The sequence below is a fragment of the Protopterus annectens genome, chromosome 4.part0, assembly GCF_019279795.1.
Source record: "Protopterus annectens isolate FY-2018-M chromosome 4.part0, PAN1.0, whole genome shotgun sequence".
NCBI classification, from domain to species: Eukaryota; Metazoa; Chordata; order Ceratodontiformes; family Protopteridae; genus Protopterus; species Protopterus annectens.
Genome location: NC_056733.1, coordinates 1,122,967,242 through 1,122,994,143, shown reverse-complemented (window position 1 = coordinate 1,122,994,143; position 26,902 = coordinate 1,122,967,242). Strand labels below are relative to the sequence as shown.

Below are 26,902 nucleotides of genomic sequence, written 5' to 3'. Positions count from 1 at the left end.
ATTAATTTTAAAAATAAAGGTAATTAATAGATTTTGTGGTGTACAGCTGAAATTTGGAACATAGGTAGAATACATACATAGTACACAGGTACAGTACATAAATTGTAGATTAGCCAGTGTTTGTAAGATTGAAAACTATCATCAAGTGCTCTAGATTTAGTATGTATATGTTATCCGCTTTCACTAGCCTGGGGAGCAATCATGGCACTGCCAACTTTGCTTGAGATGTTGCCTAATGAGGTCTTTAAAGGAGGCTAAGGATGATTCATTTTGAATGCTAGTAGGGTTAGAGTTGTGTCTAACGTCACCTGGTACACTAGGTACCAGGATGACATGTTTTTAATTTGGAAAGCGTCCCCTTCAGAAATACCTAAATTTTTAGATTCTCTTACAAAAAAGACTTCTTTTTTGGAGTTTACCTACAATTTGCAGGAATCCAGTATTAATTTTCTGGATATCCTTATTATGAAAGATGTGGTGAATTCAAAGTATAAGAGTTTGATATATCGGAAACCCACTTACTCTAATGCGTTTTTGCATTTTATGAGCTCCCATCCTGGTTATCAAAAGAGGGCCATAGTTAAAGGCCAGATGGTTAGAGCCGCCAGAATGATTTCTGAGTTTGATGATTTTTTGGAGGAATGTGAACACTTGAGTCACATGTTTAGCAATAGAGGCTACCCTGGTTCGCTACTCGTAGACATCAAAACAGAGGTTATTACGAAAAGAAGAGTGGGTTTTTATAAACCTTTCCTCTTTACTGAAACTAACATTTTGGAAGTTGACATTAGCCCTTCATGTACATCAAGTCGTGAAAACACTAATGTGTCTGTGCCTAGTTTGAGATTTTTTTGCACGTATTCAACTGACCACTTAGAAATCAGGAAGGTGCTTAATAAATATTGGGCACTTATTACTGAAGACACGTTTTTGACCAGTAAGTTAGGAGAATGTCCAAAAATAACCTTTAGAAGAGGGCAAAATTTAAAATGTATGCTTGAGCTAAAATCTCAAACTTTAAATCAACGTTCCCTAGGAACGACAAAATGTGGGGCTTGCAATCAATGCAAGCACATTCTTACTGACTTAAAGGTTAGAATCAGGGATGTGGAATATAAAATAACGGGGAAACATAGCTGTGAGTCCATGGGTGTTGTTTATGTAGCCCTATGCCAAAAATGTGCTGCATTCTATATAGGAAAAACGAAAAGAAAACTTAGACAGCGCATTTATGAACACACTTATGCTAAAGCCAAGCAGGATGTTAATAATGCCCTTGCCAGGCACATCAACGCCTGTCCTGGACATTTTTTTAAGTTTACAGTCTTGGGCAAGACATTTGTAGACAACAAAAGTGGTCCTTGGCAGGTTTATTTAGAAGTAAATGAACTTTGTTGGCAGTTACGTACATGGGCATATATCAACCCAGGCTTAAATGAGTGTGTCTCTATTGCCCGTTTTAAAATTATTGTCTAATAAAAGGTGAACGTATTAGTTGTAATATGTTACTTTAAAGGTTAATCCATTTTAGTGGTAAATAGGTACAAGGTTTATACCATGCACGACAAGTGTATGGCATTTAATTTTTATGTTTATTAATTTTCATGTTATTAGTTTTAATATTATTTAGCTGATAGATGAGTATGAGAAATAATTAAAGGTCTATCATGTCATATATATTATACATATTTTATATGAACTTATGTAGTTTTAGAATTAATATAGTGTGGGATAGCTAGGTAAGATAAATGACCTAATAACATGAAGTTTTCTTCTCGGGAATTTCATATGTGTTTTTAAATTTTAACATTGACGCATTAAAATGTTTTTATAGTTAAATGTTCAATAGTTAAATGTTCAAGTGTTGCAAGCAGTTTAAGTAAGATGGTTTTAAACTTTAGAATTTTGTATAAAAACCTGTTTTATATATAATTGAATAGGACTTTGCATAATTGGATCTAATTGATTAATTGAAAATTTACTATATAAAGAATGCTAGTTGGCTTGTAAATGTTGTCTGAGGAAGGTGAGACACTGGGCTCACCGAAAGCTTAGTTTGTGCTTTGCTTACATTATTGTTGTCGAATAAATCAGTATTTGGGTGTGCTCTACTGCTCATTTTTTCATATTTTTCTCAGTTCGTGGTTTGTTTGGTATATTTTTATTTATTTATTTAACATTTGTTGACCGGGAATGTCCAACTAGGTTCCACAGAGCCTGTTTTCAGCGGAGGCCCGGGGAGAAACACTCCAGATGCATGTCTTTGGAATGTGGGAGGAAACCGGAGTACCCGGAGGAAACCCACGCGAACACAGGGAGAACATGCAAACTCCACACAGAAGGCACCCCAGCTGAGAATCGAACCGGAGAACCTCTTGCTGTGAAGTGACAACGTTAACCGCTGCACCACTGTGCCACCCAATATCCATCGCTGGTTTACTGAGGGATGGTTAAGGAGAGATTAGGTAATTAGCCAGGCTGCTAGGTTCAGGGTTTGAAGCTAAGGGTGCAGAATCTGGTTCTCCTGCGGAGACAATAGAGTAGGGGTCTGAGACAGGTGCCATAGGGCCAACAGTGAAACTGCGCAAAAGGGGTTACACCAGTGTTGGTGTGGCCAGTCTGGTGCAATCAATATCATCCTTGGTTTGTCCTGTTTGATCTTTAGTAATACTTTGGAGAGGCAGAGGAGGAAAGGCATAAACTGATGGGCTTTTCCAGCTGAAGGACAGAGCATCCACTTTCCAAGCTCGTTTGTGGGGAGTCCTTGTGCAGAATTTGTCCAATTGGTATTTCTGGGGGGAGGCAAACGGGTCTATATCATAGGTTGGTACTAGGCTATCGGCCCTAGGGCCTATACAAGCCTAGCCATAACAATTCCATGGCTATTTCTTCTCACACTATTTACTTCCCTGGACCCCTGTCTAGCAGGGCGACTGACGTGATCCCCGGGGTGAATTTCCTTTCTCCCATCCAATCATCAAGGTTCCTTTTGAAGACTGCCAAAGAGGCACTCTGCTTGACATGTATGGTCAATCTATTCCAGAGTGTGGGGAGTCTCTGGGTCAGGAACCTATCCCTCCAGCATGTTTTGTTTATTGTGATGACAAGGTTTAGATCCTTGGAGCGTGTGGCTCTGAGGGATTGGGATTTCTTGAAGTGTAGCATGTCCAACAGCTCTGGGTTTGACATGGCCTTGTATGTTAAGCAGGGATCGCCTTGGAGTAGATGATATGCAACAAAGTATAATTGGATTTTTTTAAGGCGGTCAACATAGGGCATCTGCTTTAGGCCTGTGATTTTTTTTAGTGAGGTGTTTCTGTGGCCTTTCCAGATTGTTGCAGATGTCTTGAGAGGCAAATACCAAATGGGGCATTGTATTCTATAATGGGTCTAATGAGGGATGAGTACAGTGGGACAATGACCTCCTTTTTTCTGGATGAAAAGCCCTTAGTGATGAGGTGTGCCACATAGGATTTCCTGACTGTTGTGGCGATGTGGTTATTGAAGGGGAGACCACTGTCCACATGTGTCCCTAAGTCCCTTATCGCACTTTCGGTGTTTAGTGTACTGCCACCTATGTGGTAATTCATGGCTACATGTTTTTTCCCCAAAGGGGATAACTTTTAGTTATGTACTCACCATAACTTCAGATGTTTGGGATCCATCTCGCCTACATTCTGACTGATGGGTTCGGAGCCGATCCCTCGGCTCCGACTCGGCACGCTTATGCCAAAGAGCGAAGTCTCTTACTGGCTGAGCTTACTATATCCCAGGATGCACCACTACCAGTCCCCCAGATCTAGTTTGTCCGCATACATGCACACACGCATGCACTGCTTATATAACATCGACAGATGATACAAGATAAAAACAGTAGAGCTCAAACCGTTCAATCTCTTCTGATCTCCAAGGCAGGGGGAAGGAGGGTGGGTATTAGGAATGTAGGCGAGATGGATCCCAAACATCTGAAGTTATGGTGAGTACATAACTAAAAGATGTTATGTGATCCTATCTCGCCTACATTCTGACTGATGGGACAGCGTCCCTAGCACCTAAATCCTGGGTGGCTCACTGGAAAACACTCCTGAGTACCGTGGAACCAAATGATGCTCGCCCTTTAGATGCCACATCCAATTTATAGTGGGAAATGAGTGTGTGGGTTGGACCAAGTAGCCGCAGCACAAATCTCAGAAATAGCGAGCTTGGAATGAAATGCAATAGAGGTAGCCATAGCTCTAGTAGAGTGAGCTTTGACAGATGTTGTAAGTTGCTTATTTGAAGAGGAATAAGCCTGAGTTATGCAATCTCTAATCCATTTGGCAATAGTAGCTTTAGTGATGGTTTTACCCAGTTTATTATCTGAAAAGGACACAAACAATTGATCTGTTTTTCGAATTTGTTGAGTCCTGTCTAGATAGAAGCGCAACTGCCTGTGAACATCCAATGTATGCAAGGTGTATTCCGCTTTGTTTGAAAATTTTGGAAAGAAAACTGGTAGCTCTAGAGATTGTTGGAGACAGAGATTAGAACAAACTTTTGGAACAAAAGATGGATTAGGCCTAAGTGATACTCTATCCTTGTGAAAAATCAAGTACGGTGGTTTGATAGATAGGGCTTGAAGTTCTGAAACTCTTCTTGCAGAGGTAATTGCAATTAAGAAGGCAGTTTTCCAAGACAGATATTTCAACTCACATGTAGCAGCCGGTTCAAAAGGGGAAGATGTTAAGGCACGAAGTACCAAATCAAGATCCCACGGAGGCGCAGGATGAAAAACTGGGGGTCTTAAAAGCAGAGCACCTTTCATGAAAGTTTTACATAATCTGCTGCTCATCAACGGTGGGTCTATGGATTCGTGAAATTTGGAGATAGCTGCTAGTTGGACTTTAATAGTAGAGACTGAAGATCCTTGATTAAACAAGGATGTTAAAATTTCAAGACCTCTGGTATCGGGCAGTAATAGGGTCTAAGCCTCTGAGTTGAGCCCAGATAGCAAACCTCTTCCACTTACTGTGATACAATTTCTTGGTGGTGGGTTTGTGGGCTGAAGATAAAATGTGAATAACTTCCGGGTCCAAGGTGTGATTTCTGACTAAAGTCGGAAGTGGAGGAGCCAAGCTGTTAATTTCAAAGTGTGAAGGGACTGGTGCTGTTGTCCCGACTGATGAACCAGAAGGTCTGGAGTTAGATCCAAAAACCAAGGACCGTCCAGAGTATATTTCTGTAGGTAGGGGAACCATACCTGACGAGGCCAGTACAGAGCAATTAGAATCATTGTGGACCCCAATTGGGAAGCTTTCTGGATGACTTTGGGGAGGAGTGGAACCGGAGGGAAAGCATAAAGCAGTCCTGTTGGCCAAGGTTGGACTAGAGCATCCAGAGCTGCCTCCCTGACGCGGGGTCAAGGAAAAGAACCTTTTGCATTTCGTGTTTTGTGGTGTTGCAAACAGGTCGCAGCACGGAATCCCCCATCTTTTGAAAATCTGAGCTGCTACTGTTTCGTTCAGGGACCACTCGTGAGGAGAGAGAATAGTCCTGCTCAGTCTGTCTGCCAATACATTGGATTTTCCTGGAATGTGGGTCGCTACCAGGAAGCGGTTGGTAGCCACTGCCCATTCCCACACCCTCATGGCCTCTCTGCAAAGGCGGTAAGATCTGGTCCCTCCTTGTTTGTTTAGATACCAGACCACCGACATGTTGTCTGTGTGGATAGCGATGATGCCTTGAGGGAGAAACTTGTGGAGGGCTTGTAGGGACAGAAGTACAGCCCTCATTTCCAACACATTGATATGGAGAAATGTTGCGTTTGGAAGCCAAGAACCCTGAACTGACCTGCCCAGACAATGCCCCCCCCCACCCCGTCTGGGAGGCATCCGTTGTCAAGGTGGCCACCGGAGGGGGTATAACAAAAGGTCTTCCCTGATTCAGATTGGATGGCAGAAGCCACCAGCGGAGGTCCCGTTTGCACGTTTCTGTAATCACTATGTGATGATTGAGGGGGAGATCCTGAAAAGACCATTGTGTCGATAACAGCCATTGAAGAATCCTCATGTGCAATCTTGCCAGAGGAACTAGGAGAACCGTGGCAGACATTGAACCTAAAAGTTGCAGGACCATCCTGGCTGGGGCTTTGGATCTTAGAAGCAGGGCTCGGACTTGACCTTGTAATGTTTGTATCCTTTCGGTAGGAAGGAAGATTCGCATTAATTTTGAGTCTATCTCTGCTCCTATGAATCTTATGCGCTGAGAAGGCAGCAAGACAGACTTTGACCAGTTGAATGTAATTCCCAGGGAAGCACCCAGGAGATGGTGGCTTGTAGGTTCTCTAGTAGTAGATGCCTGGTGGTGGCAGTCAGGAGCCAGTCGTCCAGATAGGGAAACACTTGGAATCCGAGACTCCTCAGGTGAGCAGTCACTACTGCCAAACACTTGGTGAACACCCTGGGGGCTGTGGTGAGACCAAAGGGCAGTGCACAAAATTGGAAATGACTGTCTCCCAGGCTGAAGCGCAGATACCTCCTGGACGCCTGATGTATCGGTATGTGATAATAGGCGTCCTTGAGATCTATGGAGCACATCCAAACATCTTTCTCCAACAATGGGAGAATGGATTGTAAAGTGACCATTCGGAACTTGGACTTCATGACGGACTGGTTTAGTTTGCTGAGATCCAAAATGGGTCTCAGGTCCCCTGTCTTTTTTGGCACTAAAAAGAACCTTGAGTAATTTCCGGATCCAATCTGGTCTGTGGGGACCGGTTGGATGACTCCTTTTTCTAGCAGCTTTGAGGCTTCTACGGCTGCAATTTCCCTTTGACTGGGTGGTGGGTCCGGGATTTTTTTGGACGGTGGGGGTGAGTGTGTGAAGGGAATGGTGTAACCTCCGGCAATAATCCGAAGCACCCATCTGTCCTGAGTAATAGCCTCCCAGGCTTTTAGGTGCTTGGCAACGGCACCCGACTGGCTCGAGCAGCACAGCCGGGCAATCCCTCATGGAGTGTGGGAGGCTGAAGAGCCACGAAAGGACTCGCGGTCTCCAGTGTTGCGGGGCCTCTGCCGCCTCTGGGACGGCGTCTCCCAGAAAAATTTCCCGTCCTCTGCCTCTGGAAGGGGAATCTTCCTGCTGTTGGGGAAAGAATTTCTGTGATTTGGAACCACATCTTCCCTCCTCTTTAGCCTTGGGATAAGGCCGAAGGGAGTGGAATAACGTGCTCCTACAGCAGATAAAGTCTTTCCCTCCTGCTCACAGCGGGTAAGAGTGTCTTTACCTTGGGTCCAAACAAAGAGGACCCATCAAAGGGAGCGTCGGCAAAGGAAGACTTGAAGGCCTCCTGAAATGACACAAACGGAGCCAGGCTTGTCTCCGTGAGCCACGCCTGTGCCTGCCGCTCTGCCCGCCCTTGCCGCATATGAAATGAGCCTCATGGACGAGTTAGAAATAGAGGTAAGGATAGCCAACTGAGAGCTAACCGACTGGGCTAGCTGCTCAGGTAGGTTACCTGAGAGGCAGTCTGAGAGCTCCTTGACCAGATCCCTCTGTAGTCTGGTGAAATGTGCCAAATAATTCAGGGACCTCAGAGTAAAGGCCGCTGAAGTCAGGGTGCGCTTCCCGTGCGGTCCATGCTCCTAGACTCCTTATTAGGAGGATGGACGGACGTCGAAGCCTCTGCCATGTCCTGCTGGGTAGCAGATGCCACCACCATGGCATCTACAGCCACGCCTTTCGTTAAGAACTCCTTCTCGGGTGGGGCAGACAAAAATTTGTTAGGGCGAGAAGGCACTGGTTCCACAGTATCTGGATGTTCCCACGCCCTCCGACAAACCAAATCCAGGAGCTCGTCGAAGGGCGGAGACACCCAGGAGGCGGAGGGCTGAGCCCCGAAGGCCTTGAGGAACACCGACTCATCAGCGGAGGGGGGTTTGGAATTCCAGCCGCCTCGTTGCTTAAGGATCTCTAGAATGTCTGCAAATGAGACATCATCAGAGGACGACTTAGGGGACACCTCCGCATCATCAAGATCAGTGTCCAATATAAGAGACTCATCGGGGGAGTCCACGTGCTTCCTCTTGCACGATCTCTTCCTTGGGGGCTCCTCCGAAGACAACTCTGAAAGACCCTCAGGAGGAGGGGAACCCCCAGTGGGGGTAACCTCAGGCCCCGGGGCTCCGCTGCCTAGAGACAGGGGAACTGCCAAAGACCCAGTCTCCATGCCCAGGGAAGGTGCCGGTAAAGCCGTAGAGATGGCCGAAGAAGACTTGGCCAAGGCACTTCTCATAGCTCTGAAAGCCGGACCCCCAGAATCCTGGGAGGGTCCGGTCCCCGGAGCCATGATAGCAGACGGAAGTCCCACGGCCGAAGCACCGAGAGGGAGGCTCGGAACCGACAGCATTGGTCCCAAACGTCACCCCGGTCCGGCCGAAGAAGTCCGTGTGCAAACTCGGACCAAGGCCGGGTTGGAGTAAGGGTCGGAGCCGACCCTAGGATCTCCACTGGCTCCATCAGCACCTGCTCCGACGGAGCCGAAGCGGTCGGAGGAGGAATGGCAATGGAGTGGGCTATCGGCCCGAAGCCAATTGGGTCGGAGCCGAAACAAATTTCTGAAAGACTGGGGACTGGAACAGTCTTTGGAGCACCCTGTCTATGTCCGAATCTGACATCCTTGATGACCTGGAAGAGACCGAATGGGTTCGAGTAGGCCTCTCCAACGGCTCCAAGGGACTAGGGGACCGGCTCCGAATCGACTCTACAATTATCGGCGCCAAGGAATGTCCAAACCAATTTCCATCGGTGCGAAGAGGACTTCAGCGCCGAGGAGGAAGTGTCTGAGCGGACAACCTTCATCGGCTCCGAGATCAGTGGAGCCGATGAAGATGACCCGCCTCTCGATGCCCCAGACGACGGCTCCGAACCCAGAGGAGTCGAGGCTGGAGGCATCGAGGCAGACCGTTCCGCCCTCGGCTCCGAAGTCCGTGGAGCCGAAGGAGAAGCCTGCCTATGTTTTTTGGCGGTCGGTTCCGACGGACTGGTCGGAGCAGACGCCCTTTTCTTTTTAGCAGGAGAAGGAGAGGAAGCGAATTCCTCTTCAAATGATGGTTTAATAAGGCCTTTTAGAATAAGTTTATTTTTCCTCTCTTGGAGGACCCTCGAGGAAAAAGCGTGACAGACGCTACAGGACTCCTGCAAATGTTTGCCCAAACAGTACACAGAGAGAGTGATCATCTGTGATCGACATTTTAAAACTGCACTTAGTGCACTTTTTAAACCCTGAAGGCCTAGGAGCCTGTGACATAATGGCAACCAAATCAGTGTATAACCAGTAAAATACAAGACACACTAACTTTCACAGAGAAATTCTTTTCTTTGAATCAAGAACTGTCACAAATAGAAAGGTATGACCAAGGAATACAAGAACCTTTAAAGTAAAAAGGAACTTGACAGACAACGGCTGACAAGGGAAGGCCCTTCAACCCAAAAGTAACCTCCAGTCAGACAAACGCAATCACTACACAAAGTTTTTCCACAGAAAACACTTCAATCATACACAAAAATACGATATAGCTGTTAAAACAGCTTTTTGTTGAATTTTAAAGGAATTCCTGACAGGAAAGTAAGAGAAAAAACCCTACTTAGCTCAGCCAAGCTCGAGACCACGTCTTTGCTTGTTAGCGGCAAACGAGATCTGGGGGACTGGTAGTGGTGCATCCTGGGATATAGTAAGCTCAGCCAATAAGAGACTTCGCTCTTTGGCATAAGCGTGCCGAGTCAGAGCCGATCACCATCAGTCAGAATGTAGGCGAGATAGGATCACATAACATCTTTTAGTTATGCACTTACCATAACTTTAGATGTTTGGGATCCAACTCGCCTACATTCTGTACTGATGGGCTCGGAGCCGATCCTCGGCTCCGACTCGGCACGCTATGCTATAGAGCGAAGCCTCTTATTGGCTGAGCTATTCTCTATCCCAGGATGCACCACCGCTAATCCCCCAGATCTTGTTTGTCCGCATTCATGCACACACACATAACTGTTTATATAACATTGCCAGATGTTTCAAGATGAAACAATAGAATTCGGACCGTCCGATCTCTTTTGATCTCCAAGGCAGGGGGAAGGAGGATGGGTATTAGGAATGTAGGCGAGATGGATCCCAAACATCTAAAGTTATGGTAAGTACATAACTAAAAGATGTTATGTGATCCTATCTCGCCTACATTCTGTACTGATGGGACAGCGTCCCTAGCACCTAATTCCTGGGTGGCTCACTGGAAAACACTCCTGAGCACTGTGGAACCAAATGAAGCTCACCCCTGAGATGCCACATCCAATTTGTAGTGGGAAATGAAAGTGTGCGGGGAAGACCACGTAGCCGCAGCACAAATGTCACTAATGGCAAGCTTAGAATGGAATGCTACTGAAGTAGCCATAGCTCTTGTAGAGTGAGCTTTGATAGAGGTTGTAAGCTCTTTATTAGAAGAGGAATACGCCTGACTAATACAGTCCCTGATCCATTTGGCAATAGTGACCTTTGTGACGGATTTGCCCAATTTATTATCCGAAAAGGACACAAACAACTGATCTGTTTTCCGTGTTTGTTGGGTCCTGTCTAAATAAAAACGCAATTGCCTATGAACATCCAATGTGTGGAAGATGTATTCCGCTTTGAGTACTTTGGAAAGAAAACTGGAAGTTCTAATGACTGTTGCAGGCAAAAACTGGAACAAACTTTAGGGACAAAAGATGGATCAGGCCTGAGGGATACTATCTTTGTGAAAAAACAGGTACGGTGGTTTTACAGACAGAGCTTGAAGTTCTGAAACTCTTCTGGCAGAAGTAATCGTGACCAGAAAGGCGGTTTTCCAAGAAAGAAATTTCAAATCACATGTTGCTGCCGGCTCGAAGGGGGAGGAGGTTAAGGCACGTAACACCACATCGAGATCCCACGGAGGAGCAGGATGAGAAATCGGAGGTCGTAAAAGCACAGCACCTTTCATGAAGGTTTTACACAATCTGTTGCTCATTAAAGGTGGGTTTGTAGATTCATGGAAATTGGAAATAGCTGCCAATTGGACCTTGATGGTAGAGACTGAAGAACCTTGATTAAATAGGGAAGTCAGAAATTTCAGAACTTCCGATACCGGAACAGTGATGGGATCCAGACCCTGGAGTTGAGCCCAAATAGCAAATCTCTTCCATTTGCTAGTATACAACTTCTTAGTGGCAGACTTGTGGGCTGAGGATAAGATATGTATGACTTCCAGGTCTAAGGTATGATTCCTGACTATAGTCGGAAGAGGAGGAGCCAAGCTGTTAACTTCAAAGTGTGAAGGGACTGATGGAGTTGTCCCAACTGATGAATTAATAGGTCTGGGATCTGATCCAGGAACCATGGACAGTCCAGTGCATATTTCCGAAGATAGGGGAACCATACCTGACGAGGCCAGTAAGGGGTAACTAAAATCATTTTGCTCCCCAAGTGAGACGCCTTTTGGATCACTCTGGGAAGGAGGGGAACTGGGGGGAAGGCGTATAGCAAGCCGGTGGGCCAAGGATGGGCTAATGCGTCCATAGGACTCTCCCCCGGAGCTGGAGTGAGACAGAAGAACTTCTTGCACTTCGCGTTCAGCGGGGTTGCGAAGAGGTCGCAACAAGGAGTTCCCCATCTGCTGAAGATCTGAGTTGTCACTGCATCATTCAGAGACCACTCGTGAGGAGAGAGAATTGTTCTGCTTAGCCTGTCTGCTATCACGTTGGACTTGCCAGGGATATGAGTCGCCACTAGAAAACGTCTGGTCGCCACTGCCCATTCCCAAACTCTCATGGCCTCTCTGCAAAGGGGGTAGGATCTGGTCCCTCCCTGCTTGTTCAGGTACCAGACTACTGACATGTTGTCGGAGTGAACGGCAATTACGCCCTGAGGGAGGTAATCATGAAGGGCTTGTAGGGACATAAACACCGCCCTCATTTCTAAAATGTTGATATGAAGGAGGCTCTCTTCTGAATGCCATTTGCCTTGGACTGACCTGCCCAGGGAATGCCCCCCCCACCCCATCTGGGAGGCGTCCGTAGTCAAAGTGGCCACAGGAGGAGGTGGAACAAAGGGTCGTCCCTGATCCAGCCACCAGCGAAGGTCCCGTTTGCAAGTTTCCGTGATCCGGATGAGGTGACTGAGAGGGAGATCCTGAAAGGACCACTGTGTCGAAAGAAGCCACTGGAGAATTCTCATATGCAATCTTGCTAAGGGGACTAGAAGAACAGTGGCCGACAGAGCTCAATAGCTGCAGGACAATCCTGGCTGGAGCTTTGGATCTGAGAATCAAGGCTCGGACTTGAGCCTGTATATTTTGTATCCTTTCTGTAGGAAGATAGACCCGCATTAGGTTCGAGTCTATCTGTACTCCGATGAACCTTATGCGCTGAGATGGCAGCAACACAGACTTTGGCCAATTGAAGGTGATTCCAATGGAAGTGCCTAGTGATATTGTGGCTTGTAGGTTTTGCAATAGTAGACGCCTGGAGGTGGCAGTTAGGAGTCAGTCGTCGAGATACGGAAACACCTGGAATCCTAGACTCCTCAGGTGAGCAGTCACGACCGCCAAACATTTGGTGAACACTCTGGGGGCTGTGGTGAGACCAAAGGGCAGTGCACAGAACTGAAAATGACAGTCTCCCAGGCTGAAGCGCAAATGTCTCCTGGACGCCTGGTCTACCAGGATGTGGTAATAGGCGTCCTTGAGATCTATGGAGCACATCCAAACCCCTTTCTCCAACAGTGGGAGAATGGATTGTAAGGTGACCATTCGGAACCTGGACTTTTTGACTGATCGATTTAGGATGCTGAGATCCAAAATGGGCCTCAAGTCCCCGGTCTTTTTTGGCACCAAAAAGAATCTTGAGTAAGTCCCTAATCCGATCTGGTCTGCGGGGACCGGTTGGATGACTCCTTTTTGAAGCAGCTTTGAGACTTCTAAGGCTGCGATTTCCCATTGACTGGGTGGCGGGTCCGGGATTCTCTTGGACGGCGGTGGGGAGTGAGAAAAAGGGATAGCGTAACCTCTGGCGATGATTCGAAGCACCCATCGGTCCTGAGTGATACCCTCCCAGGCTTTTAGGTGCCTCGAAAAACGACCCCCGACTGGCTCTGGAGCTGCACAGTCGGGCAATCCTTCAGGGATTGTGGAAGGCTGAAGAGCCACAAAAGGACTCGCGGTCTCCAGTGTTGCGGGGGCCTCTGCCGCCTCTGGTACGGCGTCTTCCAGAAAAATTTCCCCCTCCTCTGCCTCTAGAAGGGGGATCGTCCTGCTGCGAGGGATAAGACTTCTGGGACTTAAGGAACCACATTTTCCCTCCTCTTTTAGCCTTGGGATAAGGCTAAAAGGGAGTGGAAAATCGTACCCCTACGGCAGTCAGAGTCTTACCTTCTTGCTCGCAGCGGGTCAATGTGTAATTTACCTTGGGTCCCAAACAAAGAGGACCCATCAAAGGGAGCGTCGGCAAAGGAAGACTTAAAGGCTTCTGCAAAATGACACAGGCGGAGCCAGGCTTGCCTCCGTAGAGCAACACCCGTACCCGCCGCTCTACTTGCCCCTTTGGCTGCATATGAAATGAGCCTCATGGACGAGTTTGATATGGATGACAGCGTAGCCAACTGAGAGCCAACCGTCTGGGCTAGCTGCTCAGGTAGGTTACCCAAGAGGGTATCTGAAAGCTCCTTGATCAGATCCCTCTGAAATCTAGTGAAGTGCGTTAAATAGTTCAGGGACCTTAAGGTAAAGGCCGCTGAACTGAGGGTGAGCTTCCTGTACCGATCCATGCTCCTAGACTCCTTATTAGGAGGATGGACGGACGTCGAAGCCTCTGCTACATCTTGTTGGGTAGCAGATGCCACCACCAAGGCATCTACAGCCACACCTTTGGTCAAAAACTCCTTCTCTGGGGGTGCTGATAAGAACTTGTTTGGGTGAGCAGGCACCGGTTCCACAGAGTCTGGATGTTCCCACGCCCTTCGACAGATCAAATCTAGGAGCTCGTCGAAGGGCGGAGACACCCAGGAGGCGAAGGGCTGAGCCCCGAAGGCCTTGAGGAACACCGACTCGTCAGCGGAAGGGGGTTTGGAATGCCAGCCGCCTCGTTGTTTGAGGGCTTCCAAGATGTCTGCGAAGGAGACATCATCTGAGGACGACTTAGGGGACCCCTCCGCATCATCAAGATCGGTGTCCGACGTGAGAGACTCATCGGGGGAGTCGACGTGCTTCCTCTTGCACAGTCTTTTCCTTGGGGGTTCCTCTGAAGAAGCTTCAGAGGGACCTCCAGGAGGGGGGGAAACCCCACTGGGGGTGACCTCAGGCCCCGGGGCTCCGCTGTCTAAGGACAGGGGGACTACCAAAGACCCAGTCTCCGTGTGTAGGGAAGGTGCTGGTGAGACCGTGGAGGTAGCCAAAGAAGATTTGGCCAAAGCACTCCTCATGGCCCTGAAGGCTGGACCGCCAGAGTCCTAGGAAGGTTCAACCCCCATGGCCACAACAGTAGACGGTACCCCCGCAGCCGACGCACTGAGAGGAAGGCTCAGGACCGAAAACATCGGTCCCGAAGCGTCCCCCCCAGGGCAGACGGAGGAGGTCCGTGTACTGAACTCCGACTCGAGAGCCGGGGTTGGAGTAAGGGTCGGGGCCAACCCGAAAACCTCCATCGGCTCCACCAGCACCGGCTCCAACGGTGCCGAGGCTGTTGGAGGAGGAACCAGAACTACAGGGTGGGTCATCGGCTCCGAAGCCGAATGGGCTGGAGCCGAAACTAATTTCTGGAATACAGGAGACTGAAAAAGTCTTAGGAGCACCCTGTCGATGTCCGAATCCAACATCTTGGAAGATCGGGAGGAGACTGACCGGGTCTGAACCGACTTCTCCATTGGCTCCGAAGGACTGGGGGACCGGCTCCGAATAGACTCTACCAGTATCGGTGCCGAGGGAGATTCCAAAACAATTTCCCTCGGTGCCGAGGTGGGCTTCGGCGCCGAAGGGGAAGAGTCTGAGCCGGCAACCCTCATCGGCTCCAAAATCAGTGGAGCCGATGAAGGTGACCCGCCTCTCGAAGCCCCAGCCATCGGCTCTGAAACCAGATGAGTCGAGGCTGGAGGCATCGAGGCAGACCGTTCCGCCCTTGGCTCCGAAGTCCGTGGAGCCGAAGGAGAAGCATGCCTAGGTTTCTTAGTTGTCGGTTCCGACGGACTGGTTGGAGCCGAAGATTTCTTTTTCTTAGCTGGAGAGGGAGAGGAAGATAAGGCCTCTTCAAAGGAGGGCTTGATAAGCCCTTTTAAAATCAATTTATTCTTCCTCTCTTGGAGGACCCGAGAGGAAAAGGCGTGACACGCTGCAGGACTCCTGGAGATGTTTGGCGCCTAAGCAGTAAACGCATAAGGAGTGATCATCTGTGATGGACATTTTATAGTTGCATCTTGTGCACTTTTTAAACCCAGAGGGTCTATGCTCCTTAGACATAATGTATATACTTTGCCCAATTATTTGTCTGAGAAAAAACAGTACAAACACAGAATAACGAAGAACTTTTTTTTTTTAACAAGAGTGCAAGCCCAACAACTAAACGTATAACAACATCAAAAGAGGGCCAAGAACCCTCTAACTTAAACAGGTACTTGACCTCAGAAACGACAAGAAAAACTCAATAAGAACGAGGGGAAGGCCCCTCTAACTTAAACGGAAACCTTTCCCTGTCTAACACGAAATATTTTTCCACAATTTCTCACAAGAAACACACGTATACACACTAACAGCTGTTAAAACAGCTTTTGGATAAAGAATTTGGAAATTTCTGACAGAAACTTTCAGAAAAAAACAGCACTTAGCTCAGCCAAGTTCGAGACCACGTCCTAGCTTGTAAGCGGCAAACGAGATCTGGTGGATTAGTGGTGGAGCATCCTGGGATAGAGAATAGCTCAGCCAATAAGAGGCTTCGCTCTATAGCATAGCGTGCTGAGTCGGAGCCGAGGATCTGCTCCGAGCCCATCAGTACAGAATGTAGGCGAGACAGGATCACATAACATCTATACATTTCTTGACATTGAGCTTGAGCCCATGGCTCTGGCACCAAGCATCTGTTTCTGTAAGGCCCTTTTGTAGAGTATCCGCATCATTTGGGGATTCAATAATGGCTCCCAGTTTGCAGTCATCTGCAAACTTTGTTAGCCAGAGCCCCTTAGTGTTGGCCTGTACTTCAGAGAAGTAGATGCCAAACAAGAGAGGTCCCAGGACTGAACCCTGAGGTACTCCACTTGTCACTTGTCTGGAGCTGGATTTGGAGTCGGCTACTTTTACAGTGTGGGTTCTGTCAGTAAGCCAGTTGACAAACCCATCGAGTGACGTAGGGATTAATGCCCAGCTTAGTAAGTTTATCTATGACTCCAGAGTGGGGGATGATGTCAAAGGCCTTGGCAAGGTCCAAATAGGCTGTGTGGACTGCCTTACCCACGTTCACAGCTCTGAAAACTGATTCGAAGTCAATCAGGTTCAGGAGACCAGATCTGCCCCTCACGAACCCAAACTGGGTGGGGACCAGTGTTTGAAGGTTGCCAATGTCTATTTATAATTTCCATGATAATACATTCCATGGCCTTGCAGATCAGGCTCGCCAGACTGATGGGGTGGTAGTTCCCGGTATCCAAGGTGGATCTCCCCTTGTGGAGTGGGATAACTGTAGCTGTGCGCCACTCAGTGGGCAAGAAGCCTGAGACGAGGGTATGATTAAAGATGACACTTCGGTGAGGTGCCAGTTAATTTTGTAGTTCATGTAGTACAAAGCCCAGGATGTCATCTGGTCCTATGGATGCTGTATTCTTAGCTTTGGAGAGTGCGTTTTTTACCTTTGTGGCCATTACCGAAATTTGGCAATCTTCCGGTATTGAGATGGGCCATTCAGGGGGTGAGGGGGGGGGTGAAGTTGGCACTGAATCGATCTGCCAGGATATTGGCAATATCCTTGGGATCAGTATATTTAATGCCATTCTGATGTAGCTCAGAGCAGATCTGAGCATTGCCATTTAGATTCTTGACCTAGTTATAGAATGCCTTGTGGTTGTCTTTGGAATCTTTGGCAATTTTATTTTCATAACTAGCTTTAAAGGATTTTAGGAGGGATCTCAGCTTCTTACCGAGGCTGGTGAGGGAGGTTTTTGCATCCTGGGATATTCCTCTTTTCTGCAACAGTTTCTTCCTTTTGTTGTAAAGTTTGTTTATGGCAAGGGACCACCAGACTGGCTTCCTTTTTTTTTTAGACAGCATCTTGGTTCTATTTGGGATGGCACGAATCATGCATGAGTGGATTTGCTCGTACAGTGCCTTAGTGCAGGACTCCGCGCTCGAACTTTCATTTCCCGTCTGCATGAGTGTCATGAAGTTTGTAACTTCTGACTTGAGTAGCATGAATTTGGCTTTGGAGAAGTTTATGGATGTGGATGTTAAGGGTGATTAGCTTATGGTCTGACTTGCCCAATGAGGGGGGTGACCATAGGTGTGGAGCATCGATTTCCCATGTTGGTAATGACCAGGTCTAGGATATTGGAGCCCCTGGTGGGACTATGGATTAGTTGATCCAGGGCATTGGAATTTATGAATTCGAAGAACCGTTGGGCAAAGGTGTTGGTACACGAGTAGTTTTCACAGTTAATGGCAGGGTAGTTGAAACCACCCAGTATTAGGGTGTTTGTTTGTATATTAATATTTTCCAGTATGTTTAGAAAGGTGTAGTGAGAATCTTGGCGTATGGTGGGGGATCTGTAGCAAGCTACAATTTGGACTGCAATCTTACTTAGTGTTAGTTGCACCCAGAGAATTTCAGACTCATTGTGTTGGGCAACTAACCTGGTGGAGTGAATATCCTTGGTGAATATGGACACTCCCTCCACCTTTAGTGTTTCGATCCTGGTTTGGTGGCCAAAAAGTGTGGCAAGAGTTGTAGCCTGGTACTGCAGGGGGTTCTCTCTGGAGCCTTGAACCAGGTTCTCAGTTACTGCACAGATATCGATGTTCTCCATTTTTAGGAGTGCCTTGAGAGTGCACCCCCCCATTTGCTTGTCAATGTGTTGAAAATCTTTGGTTCCGGTTTCCACTCGTGTGGGTCCATGAGGTTTTTGCTTAGTCCGTCTGCCAGTGTATTTAGTTTTCCTGGCAAGAATTGAGCTTGTAGATGCACTTGGTAGCTCAAGACTGTGTTCCACAATGCCATGGCTAGTCTGCAGAGGGGGTAAGAATGGGTACCCCCCTGCTTGTTTATGTACCACATAACTGGTGTTGTCCATCTTTACAATTAATTGTCCTGGAAGAATGTGATCCTTGAAGGCTGTCAGAGCATTCTGTACAGTTAAAACTTCTTTTTGAATGATATGCAGGTGCATTTGACTGGGGTTCCATTTGCCCTGAATGCACTTCCCTGCCAGGTGAGCCCCCTATGCATAGTCTGATCCGTCTGTTAGGGTTTGGGTGGCAGGGCGTAGAGTGAATGGTAGTCCCTTGTTTTGGTGGCAGGCCTCTGCCCACCAAAGGAACTCTAGGCATAGGCAAGGTATGATAGGAATAATTGCTTCTAAATCCTGAGAATGTTGACACTGTAGGCTTTTTAGATACTATTGTAGTTTCCTCATATGCAGTCTTGCTTATGGAATTAGAAGAATGCAGGAGGCCATGAACCCCAAGGCTTGCAGTATTTGCCTTGCAGATAGCAGGGTTTTTTGTCAAATGAATGTTTCTCTGGTGTGAGGAAAGCCATCTGGGAAGTTGTATTCAAGCTTGCTCCAAGGAATATAATTTGTTGACAGGGTACCAGGTGTGACGTCTTTTCGTTTATGGTGTACCCCAGACAAGTTAGCACCCTTTGTACAAAGGCCAGATTCAAAAGTATGTCCTGGTTTTCTGCCTGAATTAGACAAATGTCCAGGTATGGGTACATTTGAATATTTCTTTGCCTGCAAAATGCAATGACTGGAGCTAGGCACTTTGTGAATACCCTGGGCGCAGTAAATAAGCCAAAGGGCAGTGCAGAGAACTTAGTGCGTGTAGCCTGCTTTGAAGCGTAGGTATCTTCTGCAAGATTCCCTGATTGGGATGTGCAGGTATGCTTCCTTTAAATAGAGTGTTGCCAACCAGGCATCTTTGTCTAGCATAAGAAGCAACTGGTGAAGAGTAAGCATCTTGACTTTTGGAATCACCAAAAAGGTGTTTAGAGTGGTCAGGTCCAGGATAGGACCCCCACAAATTGTCTTTTCTGCATACCAGGAAAAGTCTTGAGTAGAAACCTTGTCCCTTTTCCTCTTCTGGTACAGTATGAATAACCTTTATGCTTAAGAGAGAGTACTTGCTTTCGAACCTCTGCCCACTGATTTGGGGGTAGATCTGGCCAACCGTTTGGCGTTGGTAACATGTGGAAGTTAAATCTGTATCCTTGGGACACTACATTTAAAACCCATTTGTCCTGGGTAATGAGTTCCCATTTTTATGCATGCAGAGCAATCTTTCCCCCCAAAGGGGCAGTCAGTTGAGAAGTGCTTGGAAGTTTTAAAGTGAAGTTATTGAGACAGCTTACCATAGGGGGAGTTTTACTACTCCCAGATTTGGAAGTGGGGGCCCCCCACTGCTTAGTCCTATGCGTACCCTGGGACTGAAACCTGGGTGTTCTGCTGGATCTGGGTTTGGACTGAGAAGGAATGGAAGAGGCAGGAAAGGACCAATTCTTAGAAGGCCAATGCCTACTAAATCTTGGAGGTTGTACTTGTAAGAAATCTTTAACAGTTTGCATAAATTTAGCTTTTTCCTCCATCTTTTTACGAACTACTTCTGTCTTATTGCCAAACAGGCGGTCCTGATTTAAGGGTGCATCCAGTAATTTAGCTTTAACATGATCTGGCAAGGATTGCTCCTTAAGCCAAGCATGCCTTCTAAGTACAGACCCAGTGAAAGCAGCCCTGCAAGATGCCTCCATCTTCTTTTGGCTTTTCCCGGTTAGGGGTCGCCACAGTTGAACTCCGGTCTGCTAATGATTGGCAGTAGATTTTTATGGCGCCGAGGTGCCAGCCCGACACCCAACCTTCAATGAAGGCACTCCCATTCACGCATGTCTTTCAAACGTCACTAGTGAATCAAAATCACATTGCAAAGTATGTTTTCCAGCTTGTTCAGCAGAATGCATTAAATCATGTAAATCCTTATTTTCAGCACAATCAGGAATCAACGTTTTCTGTTCAAGCAATCCAATAATATAATGCTGATACTTTAACATATGAAACTGGCAGTTTAAGGCCCTATTGGTCAAAGTTGCAGAAGTGTATACCTTCTTACCCCATCTATCCAGCGCCCTGGAATCTCTAGCAGAGGGGGTAGGATTTTTGGCAGTAGTAGCTTTAATGCCCTTGGGTCCCTGTGAAATGGTCTCAGGATCTGCAGTATAATTTTTGAAAAGGAACTGTAAATTTGATCTGGGACCCTCCTCCCAGTCTAGTGTCATTACCTCATTCTACCCAATACAGGGAGAACATTTGAGAAGGCCAATCAGCTTAGTTTCTGCTACTCCTTTCTCTCTTTCCACTAAAAAAAAAAAAATCTAAGCTTGCTTCCCACCTTTCCTGTGGGTAGTCTAGTCTGGATATAGATTTGCTGTGTCCAGGACTATTTGTAGGCTTCTAGGCCCCCCAAGCCTTTCTGTGGAGGGAAGCCTTCTAGCTTAACTTTGTTTCATAGAACTAGCCAGTTTTTTTGTTTCAGCACTCAAGTCCGTTTCTTTGAGCTGAGCACTTGTTCAGAACTTATTGTAAGCACTAAATAAGCTACAAATTACTACAGCACTCAACTTTCCTCACTGTCTAGAGGAAAACAGTTTCTAGTACCCAACAAATAAGCACCTATCCAGGCATGTCTAAGGGTCAGCTCTCGGTGTTTTCTCCTGTTTACCTGATGAATCTGGGCATCTTGGGGCAATGCAGTAATTGCCTCGTACAAAGAAAGTACAGTTGTGTACCTACCATAAATGTAGATGTTAGAGTGTATTCACGGTTGCAGTCATTACTCTTGGGTTATCCTGCTGGCAGGCTACCCGCAGTCGGCCAGAATTCCAAAGTCTAGGTCTGGCGTCGGTTGCTGTCGCCTCTTCCCTGATGTCAGTGCGCCAGGGGTATAAAAAGGTGCAGCAGACGCCATTTTCTTCAGTTTTTCTTGTCCCAGATGGCAGGTGCCCCCAAATTGGTAGGCTGAAAAATATGCCAATAAAAATGCATGGACAAAAATAACATTTTCTTCATCTACAAACAAATACACCAAAAAGGTTGTATAGGACAGAAAAGTGCAGATAAGTCCCAGCAAAGAAGAGGGGGATGGTGGGTGGGTAACCTGGACTGCAACAGTGAATACACTCGAACATCTACATTTATGGTATGTACACAACTGTACTATGTTCGTGTTTCACTGTTGCAGTCATTACTCTTGGGTTGAATCCCAAAGCTGAGGTACTGTGGCTGGGCTAAATCGGATTAGGAGAGGCTATGAGGCCCTGCAGAACTGCAGTGGCAAAGTCTGCTCTGGACTTGCAGCAAAGTAGTAAGTGATAGAGCTTTGTGAAGGTGTGCACCAAGTTGCAGCCTCTACGATATCTTTGGTTGGTACTCCTCTGAGGAAGGCTGCTGAAGTGGCTGCTGCTCTGGTGGAATGAGGCCTAATGCCCTTAGGCATTGATTTGCCATGTTGAAAATAGCAGAAACGGATGCAATGGCCTGTCCATTTAGAAATAGTCTGTTTTGAGATAGCCTTTCCTTGTGATCCTGCAGCATATGACACTAAGTTGCTCAGTCTTTCTGAAAGCTTTAGTTCTGTCCAAGTAGAAACGTAGCTGCCTGTATGTCCAAAGAATGCAGAATTTTCTCACCCTTGTTCTGTGGATTAGGATAAAAGGTTGGCAAGTGATTGGTTTGGTTAAGGGCCACACTGGACACCACCTTAGGCATAAATGTAGGGTTTGTCCTCAGAGAAAACCTGTCTGGATGAAAAATGATGAAAGGTTCCACAGCCATGAGTGCTTGAAACTCCGAAACTTGCCTTGCAGAGGTTATTGCCAGAAACAGAGCTGTTTTCCAGGATAAGAAATTTATATCTGCTGTTGATGCTGGCTCGAAAGGAGGCAGAGCGAGTTTTTCCAAAACATAATTGAGGTCCCAGGCAGGAATTGGTGCTCTCCTTGGAGGCCTAATGTTTTTGGCCCCTCTGAGGTACTGCCTTATTAAAGGATGAGGAAAAAATAGGTGGTTCCGTATTGTTATGGGCTGAAATGGCAGAGGCATGAATCTTACTTAATGAGAAGGAAAGGCTTTTGTTCAGCATCTCAGTTAGGTACTGTAAAATCTGAGGGATATTTGGTACACACGTGTCAATGCCTTGTTCCTGGCTCCAAGCACAGAATCTCTTCCATTTTTTTGCATAAGATTTTCTGGTGCTGGGCCTCCTGGCCTCCAAGATAACATCCATAACAGCTTTTGAAAGAGGAGTGTTCTGAATGGCTACATTATCCGCCATGCTGCCAGATTTAAGGTCCCGAGTTGGCTGTGTAGGATATGATTGTTTTGTTGGGTCAGCAAGTGAGAAGTTTAAGGCAATATCCATGCTGGACCTTGAGACAAGCTCTTGAGGATTGGGTACCAGTGCTGGCGTGGCCAGTCTGGTGCAATCAGCATCATTTTTGGCTTCTCTTGTCTGACCTTTAGGAGTACCCTGGGAAGGAGAGGCAGTGGGGGAAAAGCATACACCGTTAGAATTTTCTAGCTGAAGGATAGGGTGTCCACTTTCCATGCTTGCTTGTGATAAATTCTTGTGCAACATCCCTGCAATTGGCAGTTGTGAGGGGAGGCAAATAGATCTATGTCTGGGCATCCCCATTTCCTTATTATCATGCTGAAGACTTGTGGATCCAGTTTCCATTCGTGGGGATCCATGAGGTTTCTGCTTAGTTCGTCTACCAGAGTATTTGTTTTTTCCTGTCAGGAATTGTGCTTGCAGGTGAATCTGAAAAGCCAATGCTGTGTCCCATAAGGTCATTGCTTGTCTGCAGGGGGGGTAGGAATGTGCATCTCCCTGCTTGTTTATGTACCACATGACCATAGTGTCGTCTATCAGTAACTGTCCTGGATGAAGCAGGTCCTTGAAAGCTGTCAGGGCATTTTGAACAGCTAGCATCTCTTTTTAATTGATGTGAAGATGCAGTTGGTTTGTAGGCCATGTGCCCTGAAAACATTTTCCTGCCATATGGGCCCCCCTCAGGCATAATCTGATGCATCCGTTGTCAGTGTTTGTCTGGCTGTGGGTAAACTAAATGGCAGACCTTTGTTGTGGTGACAGGCTTCTGCCCACCATCGAAACTCCTGTTGCAGGCAGGGAATGAGTGCAATTACTGTCTCCACGCTGTGGCAATGCTGAGTCCAAACACTTTTTAGGTACCATTGTAGTTTCCTCATATGCAGTCTGGCATATGGAATTAGTAGAATGCAAGATGACATGTAACTCAAGGCCTGCAGGATTTTCCTTGCAGATAAGTGGGTTTTTGTTGCCAATTTCTTGAAGTAAGTAGTCAGATGGTTCTGTCTGGCGTGAGATAAGCCATCTGGGCAGTTGTATTTAAGCTTGTACCCAGGAATATTATCTCTTGAGAGGGCACTAGTTTTGATTTATTTTAGTTTACTGTGTACCCTAGGCCAATTAGTAATCTTATTACAAACGCCAGATGTTTCAGAAGAATGTCTTTGTTCTCTGCTTGAATTAGGCAGTTGTCCAATTAGGGATATATTTGAATTCCTTTTTGTCTGCAAAATGCAATTACTGGTGCCAGGCAGTTTGTGAAGACCCTGGGCACAGTAGATAAGACAAAGGGCAGTGCAGAGCATTGGTAATGCATTGAGCCAGCTATGAATTTGAGGTATCTTCTGCAACACTGTCTGATTGTGACATGCAGGTATGCCTCTTTTAGGTCCAAAGTTATGAGCCAAGCCTTCTTGCCCAGCATGGGGAGTAGCTGCTGTAGAGTCAACATCTTGAATTTTGGAACTTCCAGAAACGTACTTAAAATTGACAGGTCCAATATTGGTCTCCAGGTTTTGTCCTTTCTGGGTACTAAAAAAAGTCTGGAGTAAAATCCTTGCCCCTGCTCTTGTAGTGGTACTTGCTGAATGGCCCTCATGTCCATGAGGGCTGTAATTTGTTTTTGTGCCTCTGCCCACTGATTGTGTGGCAGGTCTGGCATACCATTTACCTTGGTAGAGTGTGAAAATGGAACCTGTAGCCTTGGGACACTATGTTCAGGACCCATTTGTCTTGGGTAACCCATTTGACAATTTGATGAAAAAAGTGCTAGTTTTCCCCCCTAAGGGGGCTGCCAAAAGAGAAGTGCTTGGATCTGGTATAGGAAAGTCACTGGGACCGTTTCCTGTAAGGTTGTGATTTGTCTTCTCCACTTTTGGAGGTAGGAGCACCCCATTGTTTAGGCCTGTATGAGCCTTGGGGCTGAGATCTGCCTCTAGGACGCCTGTATCTGCCTCTCTGTGGTCTGTCTGACACTGGAAAAGGCCAAGTTTTAGAGGGCCAGTTCCTGCTAAACCTGGGTGGCTGCACCTGTAAGAAATCCTTGACTGCATGGATTTTGCTTTATCCTCCATTTTTTCAACACCTCTTCTGCTTTAGTACCAAAGTATCATGCTGTAATGGTGCATCTAATAATTTTGCTTTAACACGATCAAGCAGATTCTGTTCCTTTAACCAAGCATGCCTTCTAATAACAGAACCTGTAACAGCAGCCCTGCAGGAGGCCTCCAGTGAATCATAACCACATTGCAAAGTATGCTTTCCCACTTGTTCAGATGCATGCAATAAATCCTGCAATTCCTTGTTCTCTGAACTTTCAGTATTTGTCACCAATTTCTGTTTAAGCAGTGACATTAAATATTGTTGATATTTAAGCATATGAAACTGACAATTTAAAGCCCTTACAGGCAGGGTAGCAGAAGTGTAGATTTTTTCCCCCCATCTGTCTAGAGCCCTAGAATCCCTATCAGAGGGGACAGGGTTTTTTGCAGTGGAAGCTTTAACCCCTTTGGGACCCCAAGATATACTTTCTGGGTCAGCAGCTGGGTTTTTATATAGGAATTTATGAAAATCCAGGACCCTGTAAGTACCTGTCTGGCTTAGCAGGTGCAACGGGTAAAAAGTCAGGGGACAGGCCGGACTCTGAAAATACATCATCTACAATATCCAGGACAGGTGGAATAGCAAGGGGTCTGTGCTTAAGAAGTAGCAGAAAGTCTGAGCCTTTTCTTAGACTCAGAATAATCTTGGCTCTCCCAGTGGAAATGCTCCCTCATGGTATGTAGGGTTTCTCCACAAGAATAATCCTCAGGAGGTGAGGCTGAAGGAATGGATTCTTCAGCATCAGAATCCTCATAGGGAAGCATGGAGTAATCCTGTTCAGAAGAGGAATCAGAGGAAATAGAAACCTGATCAGAGGAATCATACTCTGTCTCTTGCCTAGCCCTCTTATCAGGAGGGGGATGGGAACCCCTGAACTAATTAGGTCTTCGGCCATTTTGAGCATCTGTTTTTTAGGCATGAAGTCTGAAAAGGAGAATGCTGTACTTGTTTCTTTGTCTTTAGAGCTGCTTTAGTCTTTGAAACTGAAGATGGCTTAATATATAGTTGTGTAGGTCTGAAGACACCCTCCGCAGCCGATGCCTGCTCAGCGGCTCCGGACCCATCTGAGGGAATGATTTCAGAGTGTCCAATACCTTGAGTTTCCAGAGGCCCAGTCGGCTCCACGTGGGAGGCGGAAGCGGCTGTGGCTCTGAGGTATGGGCGCCAGGGGCTGCGAAAGTGCCTCACTGAGAACCGGCAACTGGCCTTGCGGAGGCTTCGTCATCGACTGTTTTGGACCTCGGATGCCTATCTTTTTCCTTGTCCTTGCATTTTTTGTAAACTCCGGTTGTCGGCTGGTCCCACGGCATTATATAATTAAATCTTCGGCCAAAGTAATGAAATGCAAAATCGAACAGACGCTTGATAGTGCGTTGGTTAAATCTAGCACAAAGCCGACAGCTAGCAACATTGTTATCAGGGCCTAGGCAAGGAATACATTAAGAGTGAAAATCCTTATGAGGTATTTGCTTCCCACAAGAAATACAATTGTTAACTTTTTCTGACATCGGTATGGAGCAAGAAAAACATTTCCCCAATGGGGTACTTAGCTTTAATGAAGACTTTGGTTCTGAAATTTGAATTTGAAAATCTCAGGAGTCGGCCGACCGGCACTTGCGAACTGCTTTTGCTTCGGGCACCGCGCAGCAAGAAAGACTGAAGAAAATGGCGTCGGCTGCATCTTTTATACCCCTGGCGCAGTGATGTCAGGGAAGAGGTGACAGCAACCAACGCCGGACCTAGACTTTGGAATTCTGGCCGACTGCGGGTAGCCTGCCAGCAGGATAACCCAAGAGTAATGACTGCAACAGTGAAACACGAACATCCCTCTCCTCCTACCACCCAACACTACAACCTGTGAGAGATGCACTTATATAGCCAAACTGGAAGCAAAGCTCTCTTCACCCAAGACTGGACTAGACATTCAAGAGGAGAAGGTAAACACTTGCACCCCACCACACTCAGCACATAGTCCCTCAAAACCTACACCAGCAAAACACACACCTACTTTCGCGGAGGCTCTCAGTAAAAACCTGCCCAAGCAACAGGGACCTCCAAAGCAGAAACACAAGCAACCTCCACCCCCCAACACAACCCAAATGACAAATAGCTCACAAACTCGGTGTGCCCCTCAATCACAGCCCATAAGGCATAACAATGTACCCAACACTCTAGTCATAGGTGAC

At 46.7% G+C, this 26,902-nt stretch overlaps 1 protein-coding gene across 5 annotated transcripts in view; it reads right to left on the bottom strand.

The window, feature by feature from the left end:
• Nucleotides 1-26,902, bottom strand: part of FBXW11 (F-box and WD repeat domain containing 11) — a 2,367,054-nt gene that overhangs the window by 606,546 nt on the left and 1,733,606 nt on the right. The window lies entirely within an intron of this gene.